Below are 22,861 nucleotides of genomic sequence, written 5' to 3'. Positions count from 1 at the left end.
CCTTCACAACCACTCCCTGCTATCACCCTCTACAACCACTTCCTGCTGCCAGCCTCCACAACCGCTCCTGGCTACCAGTCTCCGCAACCACTCCCTACTACCAGCCTCCACAACCAATGCCTGCTACCAGTCTCCATAACCACTCCCTGCTACCAGCCTCCACAACCATTCCCTGCTACCAGCCTCCACAACCACTCCCTGCTATCACCCTCTACAACCACTTTCTGTTACCAGCCTCTACAACCACTCCCTGCTATCAGCCTCTATAACCATTCCCTGCTACCATAATTCATGTTATGGTAACAGGTATATTATGATGACGGGTGTGTTATGATGACGGATGTGTTATGATAACAGGTGTATTATGATGACGGGTGTGTTATGATCACGGATGTGTTATGATAACAGGTGTATTATGATGACGGGTGTGTTATGATGACGGGAGTGTTATGATGACGAGTGTGTTATGATAACAGGTGTATTATGATGACGGGTGTGTTATGATGACGGGTGTGTTATGATGACGGGTGTGTTATGATGACGGGTGTGTTATGATGACGGGTGTGTTATGATGACGAGTGTTATGATAACATGTGTGTTATGATGACGGGTGTGTTATGATGACGGGTGTGTTATGATGACGAGTGTGTTATGATAACAGGTGTGTTATGATGACGGGTGTGTTATGATAACGGGTGTTATGATGACGGGTGTGTTATGATGACGAGTGTGTTATGATAACAGGTGTGTTATGCTGACGGGTGTGTTATGATGACGAGTGTGTTATGATGACGAGTGTGTTATGATGAGTGTGTTATGATGACGAGTGTGGTATGACAACAGGTGTGTTATGCTGACGGGTGTGTTATGATGACGGGTGTGTTATGATGGCGGGTGTGTTATGATGACGAGTGTGTTATGATAACAGGTGTGTTATGCTGACGGGTGTGTTATGCTGACGGGTGTGTTATGATGACGGGTGTGTTATGATGACGAGTGTGTTATGATAACAGGTGTGTTATGATAACAGGTGTGTTATGCTGACGGGTGTGTTATGATGACGGGTGTGTTATGATGGCGGGTGTGTTATGATGACGAGTGTGTTATGATAACAGGTGTGTTATGCTGACGGGTGTGTTATGCTGACGGGTGTGTTATGATGACGGGTGTGTTATGATGACGAGTGTGTTATGATAACAGGTGTGTTATGATAACAGGTGTGTTATGCTGACTGGTGTGTTATGATGACGGGTGTGTTATGATGACGGGTGTGTTATGATGACGAGTGTGTTATGATAACAGGTGTGTTATGCTGACGGGTGTGTTATGCTGACGGGTGTGTTATGATGACGGGTGTGTTATGATAACAAGTGTGTTGTGCTCACGGGTGTGTTATGCTGACGGGTGTGTTATGATAACGGGTGTGTTATGATGACTAGTGTGTTATGATAACAGGTGTGTTATACTGACGGGTGTGTTATGATGACGGGTGTGTTATGATGACGAGTGTTATGATAACAGGTGTGTTATGCTGACGGGTGTGTTATGCTGACTGGTGTGTTATGATGACGAGTGTGTTATGATAACAGGTGTGTTATGCTGACAGGTGTGTTATGATGACGTGTGTGTTATGTTGACGGGTGTGTTATGCTGACGAGTGTGTTACGATGACAGGTGTTTTATGCTAACGGATGCATTATGATGACTGGTGTGTTATGATGACGGGTGTGTTATGATGACGGGTGTGTTATGATGACGATTGTGTTATGCTGACGAGTGTGTTATGATGACGGGTGTGTTATGATGACGATTGTGTTATGATGACGGGTGTCTTATGATGACGAGTATGTTATGAATACAGGTGTATTATAATAACAGGTGTGTTATGTTGACGGGTATATTATGATGAGTGCCTTAATTAAGATGAGTCTGCTTTGATGAGTATGCCTGTTTTGCTAGCTGGTCCAGGTTACATGTGGTATGAACACGTATCTTATTAACTCTGTTTATAAACAACTAATCTCAACCTGGGAGAACTATAGGCGCAGATTGTTTCATAATAACACAAGAAAAGAGCGCAAAACCCATTAGGAAATACATCATCACAATAATGCATATATCAGCAAACACAGAGACAAAGCAACGTTATATATACGTCATTTGATACTGAAGGTTAAGGTCTCGAGTCACCGGCTCAGGAGGAAGCATCCACTGTTGAACCAACATTAATCCTTGATGAACAGATATTAATTACATATATTACCGCTCGTGAATATATATATATATATATATATATATATATATATATATATATATATATATATATATATATATATATATATATATATATTAGGCTAGTTCTTGAATAAACACCACCTTAAATCCCTGTGATATTCATAAGCCTCATAAGCAAACCGTCCTGCACCGTTAAGGAGCTTTTTTTTTTTTTTTTGATTGTTTAATAAACGAAGATGTCGCCCTCGCTCCAGGCGCAGTAGTAGTTTTGACATTTAGAGAGCACTCACAGCCGTGAAAATACTAAATGTATTTCGGTCGCTAAGCGATGCGAGAAAGGTATCCCCGTATTGCATAATCCTAGAGCCTTGTGCGTTAGTGCACTCGAAAAGGTTATTGCAGAGTGGGTATAATTTTCTAATTTAGTTCAATATTCACATTGAAGATCTGAAGTCAATCTGAGTTGCCACTCACAGGTTATCACATGGAAACTAACATCCTTATTTTTTTCAATAAAAATTGGGAAATCGGGTCACACGCAACCTTATACTAAACTAATTCAAATATTTATTAATCTGGTGATCTGCTGCCAGCAGCAGCCAGCTACCATGATGGTGCCGAGTGCTAGTCTAGTTCAGCAGTACCTGGGTACTAGTCTGGTAATCTACTGCCAGTAGGAACCTGCTACCACAATGGTGCTGCTGGGTACTAGTCTGATGATCTTCTGCCAGCAGCAGCCAGCTACCGTGATGGTGCTGGGTGCTAGTCTGGCTGGGTGCTAGTCTGGTGATCTCCTGCCTGGACCATTATCCAGTCGGCCACAGTGTTGCTAAGCAGAACTTTCGTAGATAATATTGCAGAAAAAAATGATTCAGAGAATGGACAAGTTGATGACTGAGACACTTGTGCAACACTTGAGTCCCTTTATTGTGGAAACGTTCCGCAAACAAGTGGCTTCCTCAGTCCGTTACAGAGATTATTGGATAATATAGATAACATTGTTCGCTTTTAAATTACCATTCATTAATTCGTGTTCACTGTATTTCAGATTTGAGGAACCTCGAGGGAACGCTTGTAAGGTAATTCTTAGAACTGATTTTCTTTGTCAATTGTTTGTTCATATAGATATTTGTTGCATCTTTGCAACTTCATTTGTTTATTTGTAAATAAAAAGATGTCTTAGCCTTTACACATTCTCCCTGCAAGTTGTATGATTTCTAAGGGTAAAGTGTTCCGAAGGATGTAATAATACTGTTCATACATGTTTAAAGTCTATAGTAAAATTATGTAATCATTCAACGGAGTGCTCTGATCTACTGTGATGCAGTGGTAGAGAGGTGGATCAGTTCATCTGTGGTGCACGGTAGAGGGGTGGACTAGTCCATCATTTCACTGTGGTACAGTGGTAGAGAGACAGCCAGTCCATCTGTCTACTCCAGGGCAGTGATAAAGGGAGGGCATGGAGGCCCACACCCAGCAATGGCTATCCCATAAGCGCGCCGCATTAAAGATTCCATGAAATTCTGAACCTTAGTCCGGAACATCAATGGAATCCCAAACACCTCAAACTACCGTCACATTACTCACAACAACAGGGACATCTCTGACCCAGCAGGGGACACACAAAATCAAAGATTTTTAGGAAAACATATTCCGTCCTCACCCACCAGATCCTATTACACATTGGCGCTCACAGTACATTGAACATTGGGTTACCAACAACACGTCACCTCACCACTCCTGATCCAGCCATAAGCCTTTACACGCACTCCACACAACATTCACTCAATACAGCATTAAATTCCTCTTCACTCGTCTTAACCGAAAGGGCCCTTGGGCATCTGCGCTCTCTCTCACCGCGTCCTCAAACTCCTTGACTCTCATTATTATTATTTTATTACTCTCATCAACTAATGTTTAGCTTCTGGCTACTTCCCTTCACTCTTCAAGTCTGAAACGGTTTCCCTCGTCACAAAGCCGCAAAAAGACTTGATAAATCCAACGAATTACAGGCTCATCAGCCTGCTAGAAATCCTTAGGAAGACCTACGAGAGACTTCTCAACTGATGACTGCGGACTCACTTCGAGACCAACAACCTTTTAAATATCAGACAATGGCTTTCAACGACAATATTCGACAGAAGGCGCCGTTAATATCATTCTGAATTTTATTCAAGTCACCAAGACTCAAGGCTGTATGAGAGACCTCGTTATATTTTTTTCGACCTCTCCACCAACATAGAAAAGTGTTCTTCAACTTCCTTGACAGTAACACGATGAGAGTAAAATTTAGGAACCACCATGCGGACTCCTGTACACTCCATGCAGGTGTCCTACAAGGCTCGGTGCTCTCTCCGACCTTACACTAATGACGTGCCTGAACCTATTCACCTTAACACATTCAACACAGCTTATGCTGATGACATTACACAACTTGTTACATTCCAAAACATACAGTTCCTTACACTCAGAACACAACACGAGGTCGATAGAATCAGCGCATGGAAAATACGATGGTGCATCAAAACCACCGCTAATAAATCAAAGATCACGTATTTCTATTACAACATGCAAGCTCCATCACCACCAGTCGAACTCAGAACCACCAACACACAAACATCCATTCCACGCTCCACCACCACTACCATCAGTGTACCAGGAGTCACACTTGACACTAACAAAGGATGAGTACACATCAATGCCAAACGAGCGAATGTAGGTACTGTTTAAAGCCGCTTGAACAAACTCAGAGGTGCACACATCACAAAACGCCTCCTCTATACGGCTCTCATATGCCCTCTAATCCCCTTTATCTCTCGCTTTCTCTCCGACTGCCAAGACATTTCATGCCCTGAAGCTTCAACGCATCCAGACTATAAGGCTGGGTGCTGGACATGAAATGAGATGGCTTCGCCAAGACTGAGTCTCTCCACATCAGGTCTGACTCCTGGCCCTCGACGTGTTCTGGAAATATTAGCTGACGGGTAACTTGGCAGACTTGGAGACCTACCACAAAGACTTGACAATGCGCTTAAAAGAGACCATACTACGCCTACACAACCCTCAACCTTTTCCAATCCTTCTACAACCCTGTTCTTAATCCTCTCTACATTTACCCTTCTAACCTGAAACTTTCCTCCTACCCCACGCAAGTGTGAACCTTAATTAAAAGACGTCTGTTTGTTTGTTTTTTTACCCGCCACCATTCCTTTACTTCCCACTGTTTCCCCCCTCTCTCACTTCCCCACCACATACCAGAGTGTTGATGCATGCACTAGCAAGTGTCTTGCATTGTTGTCCGGTGTCCACCACACTTCCTTCAGTTCACGTCTGGCAGCTGTCCCCAGCCTGACTGCTCCTACCCTCATCTTCACCATTAAGCGCTCCACTGTTGGGTTAAGCCCCGGCTCTGTCTCTGTGACTGAAGACACTCCTCCCCGGAGACGCTATTCTTCGCCTGTCCTCACTTCCCCGTTCTCTCTATACGAGTCAGTTAAGATAAAAGACTGATTGGTCCGTCAGTCAACTGTAGGGAGTTGTAAAGGGACAAACAGGTCCATCAGTATACTGTAGTGAACTGGAATAAGGATGGACTGATACATCAGTGTTCTGTGGTCCAATGGTAGCGGGACAGATGGGCAATCGTTCAACTCTGACCGTCGGTTCGTGGCCCGAGGAACCACTATAATCATATTCTTATAATTAATTTGTAACTTTTGCGAGACACTCGTGTTTGTGTGCCAAGTAGTTGGTTGTGATAATTATATCACAGTCGCGATTATTATATTAACTGGGAAACGCTAAACCCGTAGAGAGGGTCTTACAGCTCTTGGGAATGGGAGACAGTTAGCTCTGATACAAGTCGAGGGTCGCTCCAGTTCCCTAAATTAAAAACCACTTACCAGAGAGGGAGAGAGAGAGAGAGAGAGAGAGAGAGAGAGAGAGAGAGAGAGAGAGAGAGAAAGAGAAAGAGAAAGAGAAAGAGAGAGAGAGAGAGAGAGAGAGAGAGAGAGAGAGAGAGAGAGAGAGAGAGAGAGAGAAAGAGACAGAGACAGAGACAGAGACAGAGACAGAGCATTACGCCAGTACGATTGGCATCCATAGCAATTTCCCTTTGGCAGTATCCTTCTCATGGATGTCATTTCATCAACTGTTATTTACTCCTATGGACAAACGCTAAACCTACAGGGGAAGGAAGACTAATCAGGTTTGAGCCGAGGAATGGGACGGGGTAGAACCAGTTCCTTAGAGGAAAAGACGTTCAGGGACAACAAGGCACCTCTTTAAAGGGTCGTGTCAAGAATAGGTTTTCACAGCGTACGCACAACACACAGATAACCCGCACATAGGAGAGAGAAGCTTACGACGACGTTTTGGTCCGACTTGGACCATTTACAAAGTCACAAACTCTACTACTAGTACTACTACTCCCACCTCTCCTGTCCTGTCCCAGCCAGCTGGCCTATATAAACTGGCTCCTTCACTCCTTTTTGTTAGGGTAACTTTGTAAATGGTCCAAGTTGGACCGAAACGTCGTCGCAAGTCCCTCTTTCTTATGTGTGGGTTATTTGTGTAACATATGAAACAGAGAAACCAAATCAAATGACCAAATGAAGGCTCTAGCTCACGGTTGTCTTCAACGTTGTCCTGTTCTGTTTGTGTCTACATAATAAAGATGACAGTAATTCAGATGTTGCAAACGTAAGATTTTTAAAAGAGATGAGACTGGATAAAAAAAACTTAGCAGGGAAAAAAAGTGGTGCAACAACTCTAGCCTAACAGTCAGCACACGAGAGTGATGAGGGGCCACGCTTAATCATTATATTGATCCATAATCCACTGTGGTTCTGATTATTCTCGCGAATTTATGCTGGTGCTTCTACGAGCTGGGTCAGTAGTTCTTGTGGAGAGTGGCAGGTATCTCCGCTACTGTTTCTCCTTGTTATGTCATTGTTGTGGCACTAGCTGGGCACTGCTTGCTTGGTGTAAGGTTCGTCGCTGTTTGGGCACCAGTGGAGCCTTATTTGTAGGTGCCAAGTGTGTCTGCTTGGGCACCATTGGAATCATTTATTACTCGAACTGTAGATCAGTGGTTAGAGAATTTGACGCATATTCGAAAGTACCTGAGTTCGATTCCCGGCAAGACGAGACGCAAGGGCAAGTCTTACATCTACTGTCTGGTTCGATTAGCAATAAAAAGATATCTAGCATTAGTTGACTGCTGTGAGTGGCATTTTGGAATGCAGCATATCAAAGCTCAGGCCAGACCTTGAAATGAGACCAGGTTGAACAGCAACTCTTGGGTTTTAATTGGCTATTGTGGGTGGCCTCCTTTGGGGGTAAAGCAAAATAGTTTACATATTACCAAGATATAAAAAAAAAAGGCAAATGCTACCACTACCTTTTCTAGGATGGAAATTGTGAGGAAGTAGATAGGGGAAAAAAATCCTCATAAGACTTACATACATAAAGGAATAAAGAATATTATAGGGCCCAGACAATGGAAAAGAAACACTTGGTTCAACTGGCTTTCTGGTTAATAAAAACAGTTTTCTATAAAGAGCAAGGAAAATCTGGTTTCTTCCATAGATGGGTTCTGGGCGCTCTTTGTTGAAAATGTGTCGTTGTCATTAACAGTTCACTTTTTAAGTTGAACTTACGCTAGAGCTTTTAGACACCCACAAATTAGGTACTTCATCATCTGCTTTATGATATATTTAAGTGTACCATACAGCATATACTGGCTCAAAGCCATAAAAAAAGGAAAACATGATAAAGAGAGGAAGAAACATAAATATACCTACATAACACCCCACCCACATGTATAATAAACAACTTATGTATGGAAAGGTGATTATAAATCAATAATTTAAGACAAAACGGACAAGGAAATTTGAGATAACATAAACTATTGATTACAATAAAGATAATTTATCTTTATATATAATACTGCTCTTCACTCAAGCAAGTATATGTAAATAAAATAGGAATAAAATTCTGGAATTCGTAGAACCGGTTGACCACTTATTGCATAGGTAAACCTCTGCTTCAAAGAAAAGTAGAGTGAGCCTTCGGACTTTCTCTGGTAAGTTTCCAGCAGAGTGCTGAAAAGCACATCCAAGGAACCTTGGGTTATCTCAGAGTCACTTTTGATAATAAAGTGACCTGAGAAATTTTCACTGTGTTAAGATCAGTTCTGACACCCTAAGGAACCACAATCTTTTTTTTTTTCCAAAAATAACCTCTTGAAGGAAGCAGTGTTCTAATAAGATATTAAAATATTCCTCATTTTAAACAAAGTTTTAGCATGTTTTTGAGAGCATGTGGGATATAACTATTTTTTTTACAACTGTGACTCGGAAAAACGGAAAAATTTATGCCCCGAGTTTCCTCCAAAAAACAATTTCCTGATATTGGATTATATCAGAGGACTGGCGACGGGATGCGTGCGGGGAGTCGATGGGCAAGGAAAGAGGGACGCGGCTTGTGTACTGGAATGACGCAGGCGTTGTATGTCCCCTACGGGTGTTGTGTTAATAATAACGGAACGGCGCGAGTGAGAATGGGCGTCAGTCCAGTCCGAAGGAGAAAGGAAACGACTCGGGTAGAAATGTACGTCAGAAAACTAAATGAAGTGATAGAATAGGGCGAGTGGAAATGGATGCCAGACCAGTCCATGGAAAAATACACCCACCCAAGGAAGGTAAATGGACGACAGACAAGTCCACGGAGATATGCACTTACACTAGGGAAATGGACGCCAGACCCTTCCTGAAGAGAGTTACTGTAAAACCACGCGTGTTGAAAAGGGTTGAATACCACGATGGAGACTAGTAACAGGAATATTACTAGTTATTTTAATGGGTTAAGAGACTGAGAACTGCCAACTCTACCTCTCATCCTGGAAACACTGAACAAAGGACAAATGATGTATTGAAGTAACAACATGAGAAAAACACGCTTGCTGAACGTGGAATTCATTATATATCAAACAATGAGGATCTTAAAATGCTCACACCTCATATCTGACACAAGAGTGATTCAGGAGGGAACTTCACAAGGAGAATCAACATAAACAGTCTGAGAAACAGAGTTTCCTTCTTTGTTTAAATTCCTTCACACTCTGATGAGCTGAAGTATTATTTTCTGTAATATTTGATGTTTGCTCCAGCTTCGGATGTTTCCCGTGACCCGTGATGATTACTGTGACCCCAGATGCTTGCTGTGACTCCTGATGCTTTCTGTGACCCCAGATATTTACTGTGACCCCTGATGCTTACTGTGACCCCTAATGCTTAATGTAACACCTGAAGCTTACTGTGACCCCAGATGTTTACTGTGACCCCTGATGCTTACTGTGACCCCTGATGCTTACTGTGACTCCTGATGCTTTCTGTGACCCCAAATATTTGCTGTGACCCCTGATGCTTACTGTGACCTCTAATGCTTACTGTAACACCTGAAGCTTACTGTGACCCCAGATGTTTACTGTGACCCCTGATGCTTACTGTGACCCCTGATGCTTACTGCGACTCCTGATGCTTTCTGTGACCCCAGATATTTACTGTGACCCCTGATGCTTACTGTGACTCCTAATGCTTACTGTAACACCTAAAGCTTACTGTGACCCCAGATGTTTAATGTGACCCCTGATGCTTGCTGTGACTCCCGATGTTTAATGTGACCCCTGAGGCTTACTGTGACCCCTGAAGCCAACTGTGACCCCTGAAGCTTACTGTGACCCTAGATGTTTACTGTGTCCCCTGATGCTTACTCTGACTCCCGATGTTTTCTGTGACCCCTGATGTTTACTGCGACGTCTGGTGTTTACTGTGACCTCCTGATGCTGACTGTGACCCCCGATGCTTATTGTAACCCCTGAAGCTTACTGTGACCCCTGATGTTTATTGTTACCCCTGATGTTTACTATGACCCCCTATGTTTTCTGCAGCCCCCGATGTTTACTGCGACCCTCGATGCTTACTGGAACCCCGAAGTATACTGTGATCTTGATGTTACTGTGACTTCGGCCCTTACTGGGACCCACGATGTTTACTGTGACCCATCGATGCTTCCTCAGACCCACGATGCTTACTGTGACCCTGATGTTTACTATGAGACCCCACTGATAATAACTGTGATCCCCTGATGTTTTTTGCAGCTCTCGATGTTTACTGTAGCTCCCGATGTTTGTGTGACCCTTGATCTTACTGTGGTGATGTTTACAATGACTCCCGATGCTTACTGTGACCCTCGATGTTTATTGTGACCCATAATGCATACTGCGGCCTCGACATTAAATATGGTACCTATTCATTGTGATACTGATTACTGCAGCACTTGTAGCTCCCAATATTTGCTGTTGCATGTGATGTTTAATATGGTACTTGTTGCTTACTCTGGCGCCTAATGTTTATTATGCTTTTAGATGTTTACTACCACTTCTGTTGTATGCTGCGGCACTTGATGTTTGTTTTGACTGCCGATGTGTACCCTGGCAACTGAAGTTTTCTTTGATAACTGATGTTTATTATTGCTCCGGAAATTTGATATGGTTCATAATGTTTACTGTGGCAGTTGATATTTACTGTGGTATCCAATATATACTGAGGCACGTGATGTTTGATGTGATACCTAATATTTGATGTGCTGCCTGATGTTTGATGTGCTGCCTGATGTTTAATGTGCTCCCTGATGTTTGATGTGCTTCCTGATGTTTGATGTGCTTCCTGATGTTTGATGTGCTCCCTGATGTTTAATGTGCTTCCTGATGTTTGATGTGCTCCCTGATGTTTGATGTGCTTCCTGATGTTTAATGTGCTTCCTGATGTTTGATGTGCTTCCTGATGTTTGATGTGATACCTGATGTTTGATGTGCTTCCTGATGTTTGATGTGCTTCCTGATGTTTGATGTGCTTCCTGATGTTTGATGTGATACCTGATGTTTGATGTGCTTCCTGATGTTTGATGTGCTTCATGATGTTTGATGTGCTTCCTGATGTTTGATGTGCTTCCTGATGTTTGATGTGCTTCCTGATGTTTGATGTGCTCCCTGATGTTTAATGTGCTTCCTGATGTTTGATGTGCTTCCTGATGTTTGATGTGCTTCCTGATGTTTGATGTGCTTCCTGATGTTTGATGTGCTTCATGATGTTTGATGTGCTTCCTGATGTTTGATGTGCTTCCTGATGTTTGATGTGCTTCCTGATGTTTGATGTGCTCCCTGATGTTTGATGTGCTTCATGATGTTTGATGTGCTTCCTGATGTTTGATGTGCTTCCTGATGTTTGATGTGCTCCCTGATGTTTTATGTGCTCCCTGATGTTTGATGTGCTTCCTGATGTTTAATGTGCTCCCTGATGTTTGATGTGCTGCCTGATGTTTGATGTGCTTCCTGATGTTTAATGTGCTTCCTGATGTTTGATGTGCTTCATGATGTTTGATGTGCTTCCTGATGTTTGATGTGCTTCCTGATGTTTAATGTGCTCCCTGATGTTTGATGTGCTTCCTGATGTTTGATGTGCTTCCTGATGTTTGATGTGCTTCCTGATGTTTGATGTGCTTCCTGATGTTTGATGTGCTTCCTGATGTTTAATGTGCTCCCTGATGTTTGATGTGCTTCCTGATGTTTGATGTGCTTCCTGATGTTTGATGTGCTTCCTGATGTTTGATGTGCTTCCTGATGTTTAATGTGCTCCCTGATGTTTAATGTGCTTCCTGATGTTTGATGTGCTTCCTGATGTTTGATGTGCTTCCTGATGTTTGATGTGCTTCCTGATGTTTGATGTGCTTCCTGATGTTTGATGTGCTTCCTGATGTTTAATGTGCTTCCTGATGTTTGATGTGCTTCCTGATGTTTACTGTTGAATCTGACGTTTGCGTCACGTGTGTTATGTGACATGCAGCAAATGTGTAATGTGACATGTGTTATGTGGCACTTGATGAGTAAAGCAGCACCGGTGTAGTTTGACTTCTGATGAGCAGTATTACACCATGTGTCATGTGACACATGTATTAAGATATGTGTACTGTAACATGTTATGTAGTGCGACACCTGATGTGTGATGTGGCATGAGTAATGTGACACCTGATGTGTTGTGTGGCATATGTAACGTGACACCTGATGCTAGTGAGATGTGTGTAACATGACACACGAGTAATGCCATACCTGAAGTGTAGTGTGATATGTGTAAATGAAGTGTGTAATATGGTATGTAGAGTGTGACATATGTGTATTGTGACACGTGTAATGGGACATGTCATGTGACACCTGATATGTAATATGCCATCTGATGTGCAATGTGGCATCTGAAGTATAACATGACATGTGTGGCACCTTGCATAATGTGACACATGAGCTTTGCGGCACCTATTGTTTACTGTTCCTACCGATGTGCACTGTGGCACAGACTGAGGGGAGAATGAGACCTGCAGAGTGAGGGGACGAGACGAGTAGGGTGAGGGGAGGAGACCTCCAGTGTCAGCGTGTGACACTGGGAAGCCAGGAACCAAGTGTCAAGACAGCCAGTCAGGTATACACACACACACACACACACACACATATATATATATATATATATATATATATATATATATATATATATATATATATATATATATATATATATATATATATATATATATATATATATATATTCCTCCACGTATGTAGTTTTAAACATTACTATTACTGTATATTCTGGAGCAGAATATTTTGTTCTCACTTCTATTTGTGTGCATTTCTGAGATAAAATAAAGAGACAAGCACAGTTAGCACGATGTGGGACGACTATACAGAAGAGTCGTGGGGTTGAAGTCGGCAGAAAGCATCAAAGCAACATCAACTGTATGAGGCTTCAGGGTGGAGGGTCAGTTTTAGTTTAAAGGGATTCAGTTGCCAGTATAAGACAGACTGGCAGTGTGCTGAGTATCTCTGGGCGATGCTGCAGTGCGCTGCCTCTAGTCTTGCTCGTCGAGTATTTCTTAAGACAACATAAATTAAAGCGGTGTTTTCGTATACTTTCAAGGGTTTGTGGATTTGGCGAATGATATTTCTCTACTTAAAATATAACGTAAATATAAATGTATTGTATTTAATATCACTAAAATCAAATATTTTAATTTTCTTAACGTATCCTCCCAGAGGATATTAAATACAATGGTGGTTGGATATTGCTACTGAGAAACAGATAAGAGACAAACTGGAAGCTGTCCCATTGATTCACCAATTTTTGTACAAATGCTTATAAAGACACTAATTACAGTGTTATTTTTCAACAAAGCATCGAACATACGGGCCTTGATAGTTAGTTGTTTCATTTCAGCTGCCAGTGTAGATTTTTGTATGACAATAGTGATGCGACTGGAAAGGAAGGTTAGCCTAACATTATTTTTCTGAGACAATCGACAAAGACACCACGATAAAGATATTACAAATACTGGAGAGAACTAAAACAATAAGAAAGAATACGATTCAGGTTACTGAGACAATATGCTAATGAACTAAACTATTCACTCTTAGCAATTTCTAATAAGCTGCATCCAGCAGCAACAGCCTGGTTAACCAGGCAAACACCAGAAGAGCCTGGCCCATGGCCAGGCTCCGAGGGTAGTTAAACTCTCGAAACTCTTCAAAGGCATATCAAAGGCTGAAGATGTTGAAGATGACCATCATAGCAATTATCAAAACAAAGAGTATAAATTACTGGAGAAAATTATTCGGAATGATAAATCATCGGAAGAGCGGAAATAATAACAAGAAATCGGGAATATTGTTGGTTCCATTTATTTCTAGTATATTTACATTATTTACACAAGGTAATATTAAACTAACTGAACATTTCTGATAATACCGACTTGGATGAAGATAATTTAAATTAGTGATAGAAGCCTTAAACAAAATGCTTTGCTTGAGTAAAAAAGGCCATAGACAGTCAAGAATAATCCGAAAATTAAATAATAAATCTATACCGGAAACCCATATCAGTGCCTCTGTATCGTTCTTTTACAATGCTGTGCGTCATTGTATTGAGGGAACGTGAAGAAAAGTATCACCATACTAAAAAATAATCCAGTCATACTATGTGGGCTCCATAACTGCGAGTTGTGACCTATATAAAGACAAACAAAAAAAATAATTGGCTAATCTGGCGATGATGAAAGAAGTTGATAACCCTGGACACAGCTTCTTTCAAGTCCACTAAAGAATTCAAGAAGAAACAAAATTTTATGACTCTCGATGGAGCCCAGACTACGATGTACGTTCAAGGTAACAAACTGCAAAAGAGAAAACGAAAAAAATTCAGTCTCCCAGATTTGTGGAGACTTGGAAGGCAATGGAGGGAGAGGCAAAGTGAACTACCATCGCAGATCAAAAATTCAGGTAGAACTAACGTGTGCAGAGAACACTGCAGGTCGAGGTAACGTGTGCACAAAACATGAAGCTGTTTGAGTAAATATGATAAATGTACAGAACAACCCTGGACACAAAGAGTTTGAACTCTGTGTTGTAATCTACTGACAGGTAATTACTCACGTTCCTACGTTCGCACGTTCGTATATGTACGTGAGTGTAGGGGTTCACGCGGGCGTGTGTATGTATGTGTGTGTATGTGTGTACTCACCTATTTGTACTCACATATTTGTGGTTGCAGGGGTCGAGTCCTAGCTCCTGGCCCCGCCTCTTCACCGGTTGCTACTAGGCCCTGTGTGTGTGTGTGTGTGTGTGTGTGTGTGTGTGTGTGTGTGTGTGTGTGTGTGTGTGTGTGTGTGTGTGTGTGTGTTTGTGTCTGTGTTTGTGTTTGTGTGTGTTTGTGTGTGTGTGTGTGTGTGTGTGTGTGTGTGTGTGTGTGTGTGTGTGTGTGTGTGTGTGTGTGTGTGTGTGTGTGTGTGTGTGTGTGTGTTTACGTATTCATTTATTTGTACTCACCTATTCGTAGCTCCTGCCCCCCCCCCCCTTTTCGCTGGTCGCTACTAGATCCACTTTCTCCCTTCTCTATGAGCTTTATCGTATATCTTCTTAAAACAATATATGGATCATAATTCCACTACATCACTCTCTAGATTGTTTCACTTCCTGACAACCCCATGACTGAAGAAATACTTCTTAACATCCCTGTGACTCATATGAGTTTTCAACTTCCAGTTGTGACTCCATGTTGCTGTGTCACATCTCTGAAACATTATGTCCCTACCCACCTTGTCAATTCCTCTCAGTATTTTTTATGTCTTTGTCATGTCCCCCCTATCCCTCCAGTGTCGTCAAATTGATTTCCCCTAACTTCTCCTCGTAGGACAAACCCCTTAGTTCTGGGACTAGTCTTGTTGAAAACCTCTGCACTTTCTCTAATTTCTTGACGTGTTTGACCAGGTGTGGGGTCCATACTGTGCTGCATACTCTAATATGGGCCTTACGCACACAGTGTACAGTGTCTTGAATGGCTCCTTACTTAGGTGTCGAAACGCTATTCTTAAGTTTGCCAGGAGATGTGCTCGGTATGATCACCTCAGGATCCTTTTCCTTGAGTGAGTGCAGCCTTTGACCTTTTAGGCTGTATTCAGTCTGGGGACTTCTTTGTTCTTCCGCAAACTTCATGATTTTGCACTTTACCAGTAGCTATTTGTCGGACCAGGCTTGCAGCCTGGCCAGATCTTCTTGATCGTCGTCTGCTTGTATTCTCCTCATTAGCTTCACATTTTCTGCGAAAAGGGACACCTTTGAACCTATCCCTTCTATCATATCATTCACATATACTAGAAACAGCACCGGACCTATGACTGACTTGACACATGCACCCACTCCGACACCTCGTCTCGTACCAACACTCGATGTTTCTCTCCTTTCAGGTATTCCCTGATCCATTGCAGTACTTTCCTGCTGTTCCTGCCAGCTCCTCTAGCTTTTCAACCAGTTTCTTGAGTGGTACTGCATCGAAAGCCTTCTTACAGTGCAAGAAGATGCAGTCTACCCAACACTCTCTTTCCTGTCTTACTTCTGTTACCTTATCGTAGAACTTCAGTAAATTTGTGATGCAGGATTTTCCTTTCCTGAAACCGTGCTGGTTGTCATGTATGAACCTATTCCTTTCTAGGTGTTCCACCACTCTTCTCCTGATAATCTTCATCATAACTTAACATACTATACATGTCAGTGACACAGGTCTGTAGTTTAGTGCTGCCTGTCTGTCTCATTACTTAAACACTGGGGCTACATTTGCTATCTTCTACGCCTCAGGCAGTTGCCCTATTTCAATTGATTTATTGAAGATTGTTGTTAGCGGTACACATAGTGCAATTGTTCCCTTTCTCAGGACCCACAGAGATGTTATCTGGGCCCACCGCTTTCGAGGTATCTAGTTCACCTAGCAATTTCTACACCTCCTCCTCCTCCTCGGTTGTGTGCAGTGTGTCCAGAAGTTGCTGGTGCAACCTACTCCCTTGCTTTGCTGGAAGCCTCTCTGTGTCCACTGTGAACACCTCCCTGAATCTTGAACTGAGCTCCTTACAAACTTCTTGGTCACTCACTGTGAGCTCCCCTCCTTCCTCATCATGATTCTTCCTCCTGATGTGGCTGTATAACAACTTTGGGTCAGATTTAGTTTTTGATGCTGTGTCACTCTCGTATTGCCACGGGGCCTCTCTCTCCTTATTCATGCATATTCATTTCTGGCTCTTCGGCTCATCTCCCTGTTTTCCCGAGTCATTTACCTTCTACACGTTTTTCATGCTCTAGCACACTTGGCTTTGGCCTCTCCACACCTCTGGATAAACCAGGGGCTTATTCTGGTCTTCTCATTGTTTCTATTGCCTTTTGGCACGAACTTTTCTGCTTCCCTGCACTTTACTCTCTTCCCCTCTAGTTCTCTTACCCATTGCATCTCATGTAGGAATTGCATCATACATGTGCAGTTACATTTTTGGAAGGTTGGTTTATCCCGTCCTTCTCATGCTGCTTCATTGTTTATGTATTCGAAACTTAGGACCACGTGATCGCTAGTGCAAAGGGGCGTTTCGTGTGTGATTTCCTCTATGTCTGAACTGTTCAAGTGAATACAAGGTCCTGCCTTGCTGATTCATTGTCTCCTTTCTCTCTGGTTGCGTCACTAACACGTTGGTATATTAAGCTTTCCAGCACTACCTCCAACATCTTGGCTCTCCACTTCTCTGGTTTCCCATGTGGCTCCAGATTTTCCCAGTCTATCTCCTTGTGGTTAAAATCACCCATAATAAATAACTTTGTCTTGCTTATATGGGCCCTTCTGGCCACCTTGGCTAGTGTGGCCACCATAGTTCTGTTGCTGTCATCGTATTCTTGTCATGGTCTTCCGCTGTTCGGTGGGAGATTGTACATCACTGCTATTATCACTTTTGGACCCCAGTTAGAAGTGTTTCTACTATGTAGTCATCCACTTTACCTCGGACTAGTCCTCCCATCTCAAAACTCCACTGGTCTTTGATGAACAATGCAACTCCTCCTCCTCTCCCTCAGTTCTCCATCTTTCCTCACCATCTGATATCCAGATGGGTAGATCACATCTGTTATCACATGAGCTTTGTCTCTGTGAGTGCTATGATGTCCGGAGATGCGTCAGTCATTCTTTCCTACCACTCATCATTCTTATTTGTTATTCCATCTGTGTTGGTATACCATACCTTCAGTTTCCTTTCATGACTGTATTCAGGGGAGTGGGATGGATTGGTGCAGGCTGAGGGTGTGGTAGGCAAGGCTGAATATTATGGTAGGCTGGTGTTGTAGTAGTATTACTGCTAGGAAGGAAGACTGTGGGTTTGGAGTGTGGTTTGTTTCTGGTTATTGTATTTGGTTGATGTGGGTTGGTAGGGGTTGAGGGGATGCTGTGGGCAGTTGTGTTTGCTGTTCTCCCTGAGGTTGCTCTTCCCTCTTTGTCGGTACCTGCTCTGTCTCCCCTTCATGCCTCTGGCACCTCACTATATCAGCTGTTCCCATTCTTTTTGTGTTCTGTTTTGGTTGAGGTACACTTGCTGGTAAATTGGGGAATCCTTTAACTGTGGTTTCCCCTGCAGGATCTTCTGTTATACCATTTTTTGTCTTAAATTTCAGTTTGATTGACATGTCCTCTCCTGTTACTGCTATGATGCTCTCAAACTCTTTTACCTCCCCCTGTCTTCTTTCATAATAGGACTTCTCTTCTGCCTCACAGAGCCCATGAATAATAAATGACTCCTCCCTCTATTCTTTCCAGTTTGTTTCCTGCCATATCTCTGGGAACAATATAAGTATCTCCTTACTTGTTTCCCTTATCATCTCCCAGATGTTGCAGTTGCCTAGCATCATTTCCTCAAGGGGCTTCTTTGCTCCTTCCCCTCCTTCACTCACCTCACTGTCCACTAATGTTCCTGCACCCAATACCTTGCTCCTATTAGTCCTCATCTTTTTATTCTGCTTCAGTACTTCCAGCTCATCCGCCAGGCTCTGCACCTTTGCCTCAGCAGCACCAACTCACAATTCCCACTTCTTGATTTCTGCAGATATCTTCTCCTCTGAGTTACAAAATTTGCTTAGTATTTTCCCACTCCAGTTCCACTGTGCTCTTGATCTTTCCTGCCATTGCTTCCTTATCATCCCAGCCATCCCCAGTAACCTTACCTCTTGGTCATGTCATTTTTTTTTTGTTCTGGAGGGGACTCATTGCGAGTGTGCTAGTGCTTGAGTATGTGTGTGTATGTGTGTGTGCTCACCTAATTGCTCACCTAATTGTGGTTGCAGGGGTCGAGACTTAGCTCCTGGCCCCGCCTCTTCACTGACCGCTACTGGGTCCTCCCTCTCCCTGCTCCACGAGCTTTATCATACCTCGTCTTAAAACTATGTATAGTTCCTGCCTCCACTACATCGCTTGCCAGACTATTCCACTTTCTAACAACTCTGTGGCTGAAGAAATACTTCCTAACATCCCTTTGACTCATCTGAACCTTCAGCTTCCAATTGTGAAACCTTGTTTCTGTGTCCCATCTCTGGAACATCCTGTCTCTGTCCACCTTGTCTATTCCATGCAGTATTTTGTATGTCGTTATCATATCTCCCCTGACCCTACTGTCCTCCAGTGTCGTCAGACCGATTTCCCTTAACCTTTCTTCATAGGACATTCCCTTTAGCTCTGAAACTAGCCTTGTTGCAAACCTTTGCACTTTCTCTAATTTCTTGACGTGTTTGACCAGGTGTGGGGTCTGACGTACACAGTGTATAAAGTATTGAACGATTCCTTACTGAGGTACCGGAACGCTATTCTCAGGTTTGCCAGGTGCCCATATGCCGCAGCAGTTATCTGGTTAATGTGTGCTTCAGGCGACGTACTCGGTATTACACTCACTCCTAGATCTTTTTCCTTGAGTGAGGTTTGCAGTCTTTGGCCTCCTAGCCTATACTCTGTATGAGGTCTTCTTTGCCCTTCTCCGATCTTCATGACCTTGCATTTGGTGGGGTTAAATTCTAGGAACCAGTTGCTGGATCACGCATCCAGCCTGTCCTGGTCTCTTTGTAGACCTGTCTGGTCCGCATCTGATTTAATTCTCCTTGTTAACTTCACATCATCTGCAAACAGGAACACTTCTGAGTCTATCCTTTCCGTCATGTCGTTCACATAAACCAAGAATAGCACTGGTCCCAGGACTGACCCCTGTGGGACCCCGCTCGTCACCGGCGCCCACTGTGATACCTCATCACGGACTATGACTCGCTGTTGCCTCCCTGTTAGGTATTCTCTGATCCATTGCAGTGCCCTTCCTGTTATATGTGCCTCTTCCTCTAGCTTCTGTATTAATCTCTTGTGAGGAACTGTGTTGAAGGCCTTCTTGCAGTCCAAGAAAATGCAATCAACCCATCCCTTCCTCTCATTTCTTACTTCAGTTACCTTGTCATAAAACTCATGAATCCGTGCTGGTTGTCGTTTATAATCTTGTTCCGCTCCAGGTGCTCTATCACTCACTTCCTGATAATCTCCATGACTTTGCATACTATATACGTTAGTGACACTGGTCTACAATTTAGTGTTTCATTTCTGTCTCCTTTCTTAAAGATGGGGACTACATTTACCTTCTTCCATACTTCAGGTAGCTGCCCAGTTTCAAGGAAAGTGTTGAAGATTTTGGTTAGTGGCACACATAGTGTCTCTGCTCGCTCTCAAAGGACCCATGGAGAGGTGTTGTCCGGTCTCACCGCCTTTGAGGTACTCACCTAGTTGTACTCACCTAGTTGAGGTTGCGGGGGTCGAGTCCGAGCTCCTGGCCCCGCCTTTACACTGATCACTACTAGGTCACTCTCCTTGAACCGTGAGCTTTATCATACCTCTGCTTAAAGCTATGTATGGATCCTGCCTCCACTACATCGCTTCCCAAACTATTCCACTTACTGACTACTCTGTGGCTGAAGAAATACTTCCTAACATCCCTGTGATTCATCTGTGTCTTCAACTTCCAACTGTGTCCCCTTGTTACTGTGTCCAATCTCTGGAACATCCTGTCTTTGTCCACCTTGTCAATTCCTCTGAGTATTTTGTATGTCGTTATCATGTCTCCCCCTATCTCTCCTGTCCTCCAGTGTCGTCAGGTTGAATTCCCTTAACCTCTCCTCGTAGGACATACCTCTTAGCTCTGGGACTAGTCTTGTTGCAAACCTTTGCACTTTCTCTAGTTTCTTTACGTGCTTGGCTAGGTGTGGGTTCCAAACTGGTGCCGCATACTCCAATATGGGCCTAACGTACACGGTGTACAGGGTCCTGAGCGATTCCTTATTAAGATGTCGGAATGCTGTTCTGAGGTTTGCTAGGCGCCCATATGCTGCAGCAGTTATTTGGTTGATGTGCGCTTCAGGAGATGTGCCTGGTGTTATACGCACCCCAAGATCTTTTTCCTTGAGTGAGGTTTGTAGTCTCTGGCCCTCTAGACTGTACTCCGTCTGTGGTCTTCTTTGCCCTTCCCCAATCTTCATGAATTTGCACTTGGTGGGATTGAACTCCAGGAGCCAATTGCTGGATCAGGTCTGCAGCCTGTCCAGATCCCTTTGTAGTTCTGCCTGGTCTTCGATCGAGTGAATTCTTCTCATCAACTTCACGTCATCTGCAAATAGGGACACCTCAGAGTCTATTCCTTCCGTCATGTCGTTCACAAATACCAGAAACAGCACTGGTCCTAGGACTGACCCCTGTGGGACCCCGCTGGTCACAGGTGCCCACTCTGACACCTCGCCACGTACCATGACTCGCTGCTGTCTTCCTGACAAGTATTCCCTGATCCATTGTAGTGCCTTCCCTGTTATCCCTGCTTGGTCCTCCAGTTTTTGCACCAATCTCTTGTGTGGAACTGTGTCAAACGCCTTCTTGCAGTCCAAGAATATGCAATCCACCCACCCCTCTCTCTCTTGTCTTACTGCTGTTACCATGTCATAGAACTCCAGTAGGTTTGTGACACAGGATTTCCCGTCCCTGAAACCATGTTGGCTGCTGTTGATGAGATCATTCCTTTCTAGGTGTTCCACCACTCTTCTCCTGATAATCTTCTCCATGATTTTGCATACTATACATGTCAGTGACACTGGTCTGTAGTTTAATGCTTCATGTCTGTCTCCTTTTTTAAAGATTGGGACTACATTTGCTGTTTTCCATGCCTCAGGCAATCTCCCTGTTTCGATAGATGTATTGAATATTGTTGTTAGGGGTACACATAGCGCCTCTGCTCCCTCTCGCAATACCCATGGGGAGATGTTATCTGGCCCTATTGCCTTTGAGGTATCTAGCTCACTCAGAAGCCTCTTCACTTCTTCCTCAGTTGTGTGCACTGTGTCCAGCACATGGTGGTGTGCCCCACCTCTCCGTCTTTCTGGAGCCCCTTCTGTCTCCTCTGTGAACACTTCTTTGAATCTCTTGTTGAGTTCCTCACATACTTCACGGTCATTTCTTGTTGTCTCTCCTCCTTCCTTCCTTAGCCTGATTACCTGGTCCTTGACTGTTGTTTTCCTCCTGATGTGGCTGTACAACAGTTTCGGGTCAGATTTGGCTTTCGCTGCTATGTCATTTTCATATTGTCTTTGGGCCTCCCTTCTTATCTGTGCATATTCGTTTCTGGCTCTACGACTGCTCTCCTTATTCTCCTGGGTCCTTTGCCTTCTATATTTCTTCCATTCCCTAGCACACTTGGTTTTTGCCTCCCTGCACCTTTGGGTAAACCATGGGCTCATCCTGGCTTTTTCATTATTCCTGTTACCCTTGGGTACAAACCTCTCCTCAGCCTCCTTGCATTTTGTTGCTACATATTCCATCATCTCATTAACCGGCTTCCCTGCCAGTTCTCTGTCCCACTGAATCCCGTTCAGGAAGTTCCTCATTCCTGTGTAGTCCCCTTTCTTGTAGTTTGGCTTCATTCGTCCTGGCCTTCCTGCTTCTCCCTCCACTTGTAGCTCTACTGTGTATTCGAAGCTTAAAACCACATGGTCACTGGCCCCAAGGGGTCTTTCATATGTGATGCCCTCGATATCTGCACTACTCAAGGTGAATACTAAGTCCAGCCTTGCTGGTTCATCCTGTCCTCTCTCTCTTGTAGTGTCCCTTACGTGTTGGTACATGAAGTTTTCCAGTACCACCTCCATCATCTTAGCCCT

The 22,861-nt window shown here is 43.4% G+C and overlaps 1 protein-coding gene across 2 annotated transcripts in view; it reads left to right on the top strand.

Annotated features, from left to right (window-relative positions):
* The window catches only part of LOC128687327 (uncharacterized), a 260,210-nt gene that overhangs the window by 161,944 nt on the left and 75,405 nt on the right, over positions 1 to 22,861 (top strand). For both annotated transcript variants that reach the window (XM_070092790.1, XM_053774724.2), the window contains one exon: positions 3,284 to 3,314. The gene's annotated coding sequence lies outside the window, so the exon portion shown is untranslated. The remainder of the gene's footprint in view (positions 1 to 3,283; positions 3,315 to 22,861) is intronic.

The sequence above is a fragment of the Cherax quadricarinatus genome, chromosome 40 (genome assembly GCF_038502225.1).
Source record: "Cherax quadricarinatus isolate ZL_2023a chromosome 40, ASM3850222v1, whole genome shotgun sequence".
Classification (NCBI taxonomy): domain Eukaryota; kingdom Metazoa; phylum Arthropoda; class Malacostraca; order Decapoda; family Parastacidae; genus Cherax; species Cherax quadricarinatus.
This window is presented reverse-complemented; position numbering and strand designations above follow the sequence as displayed.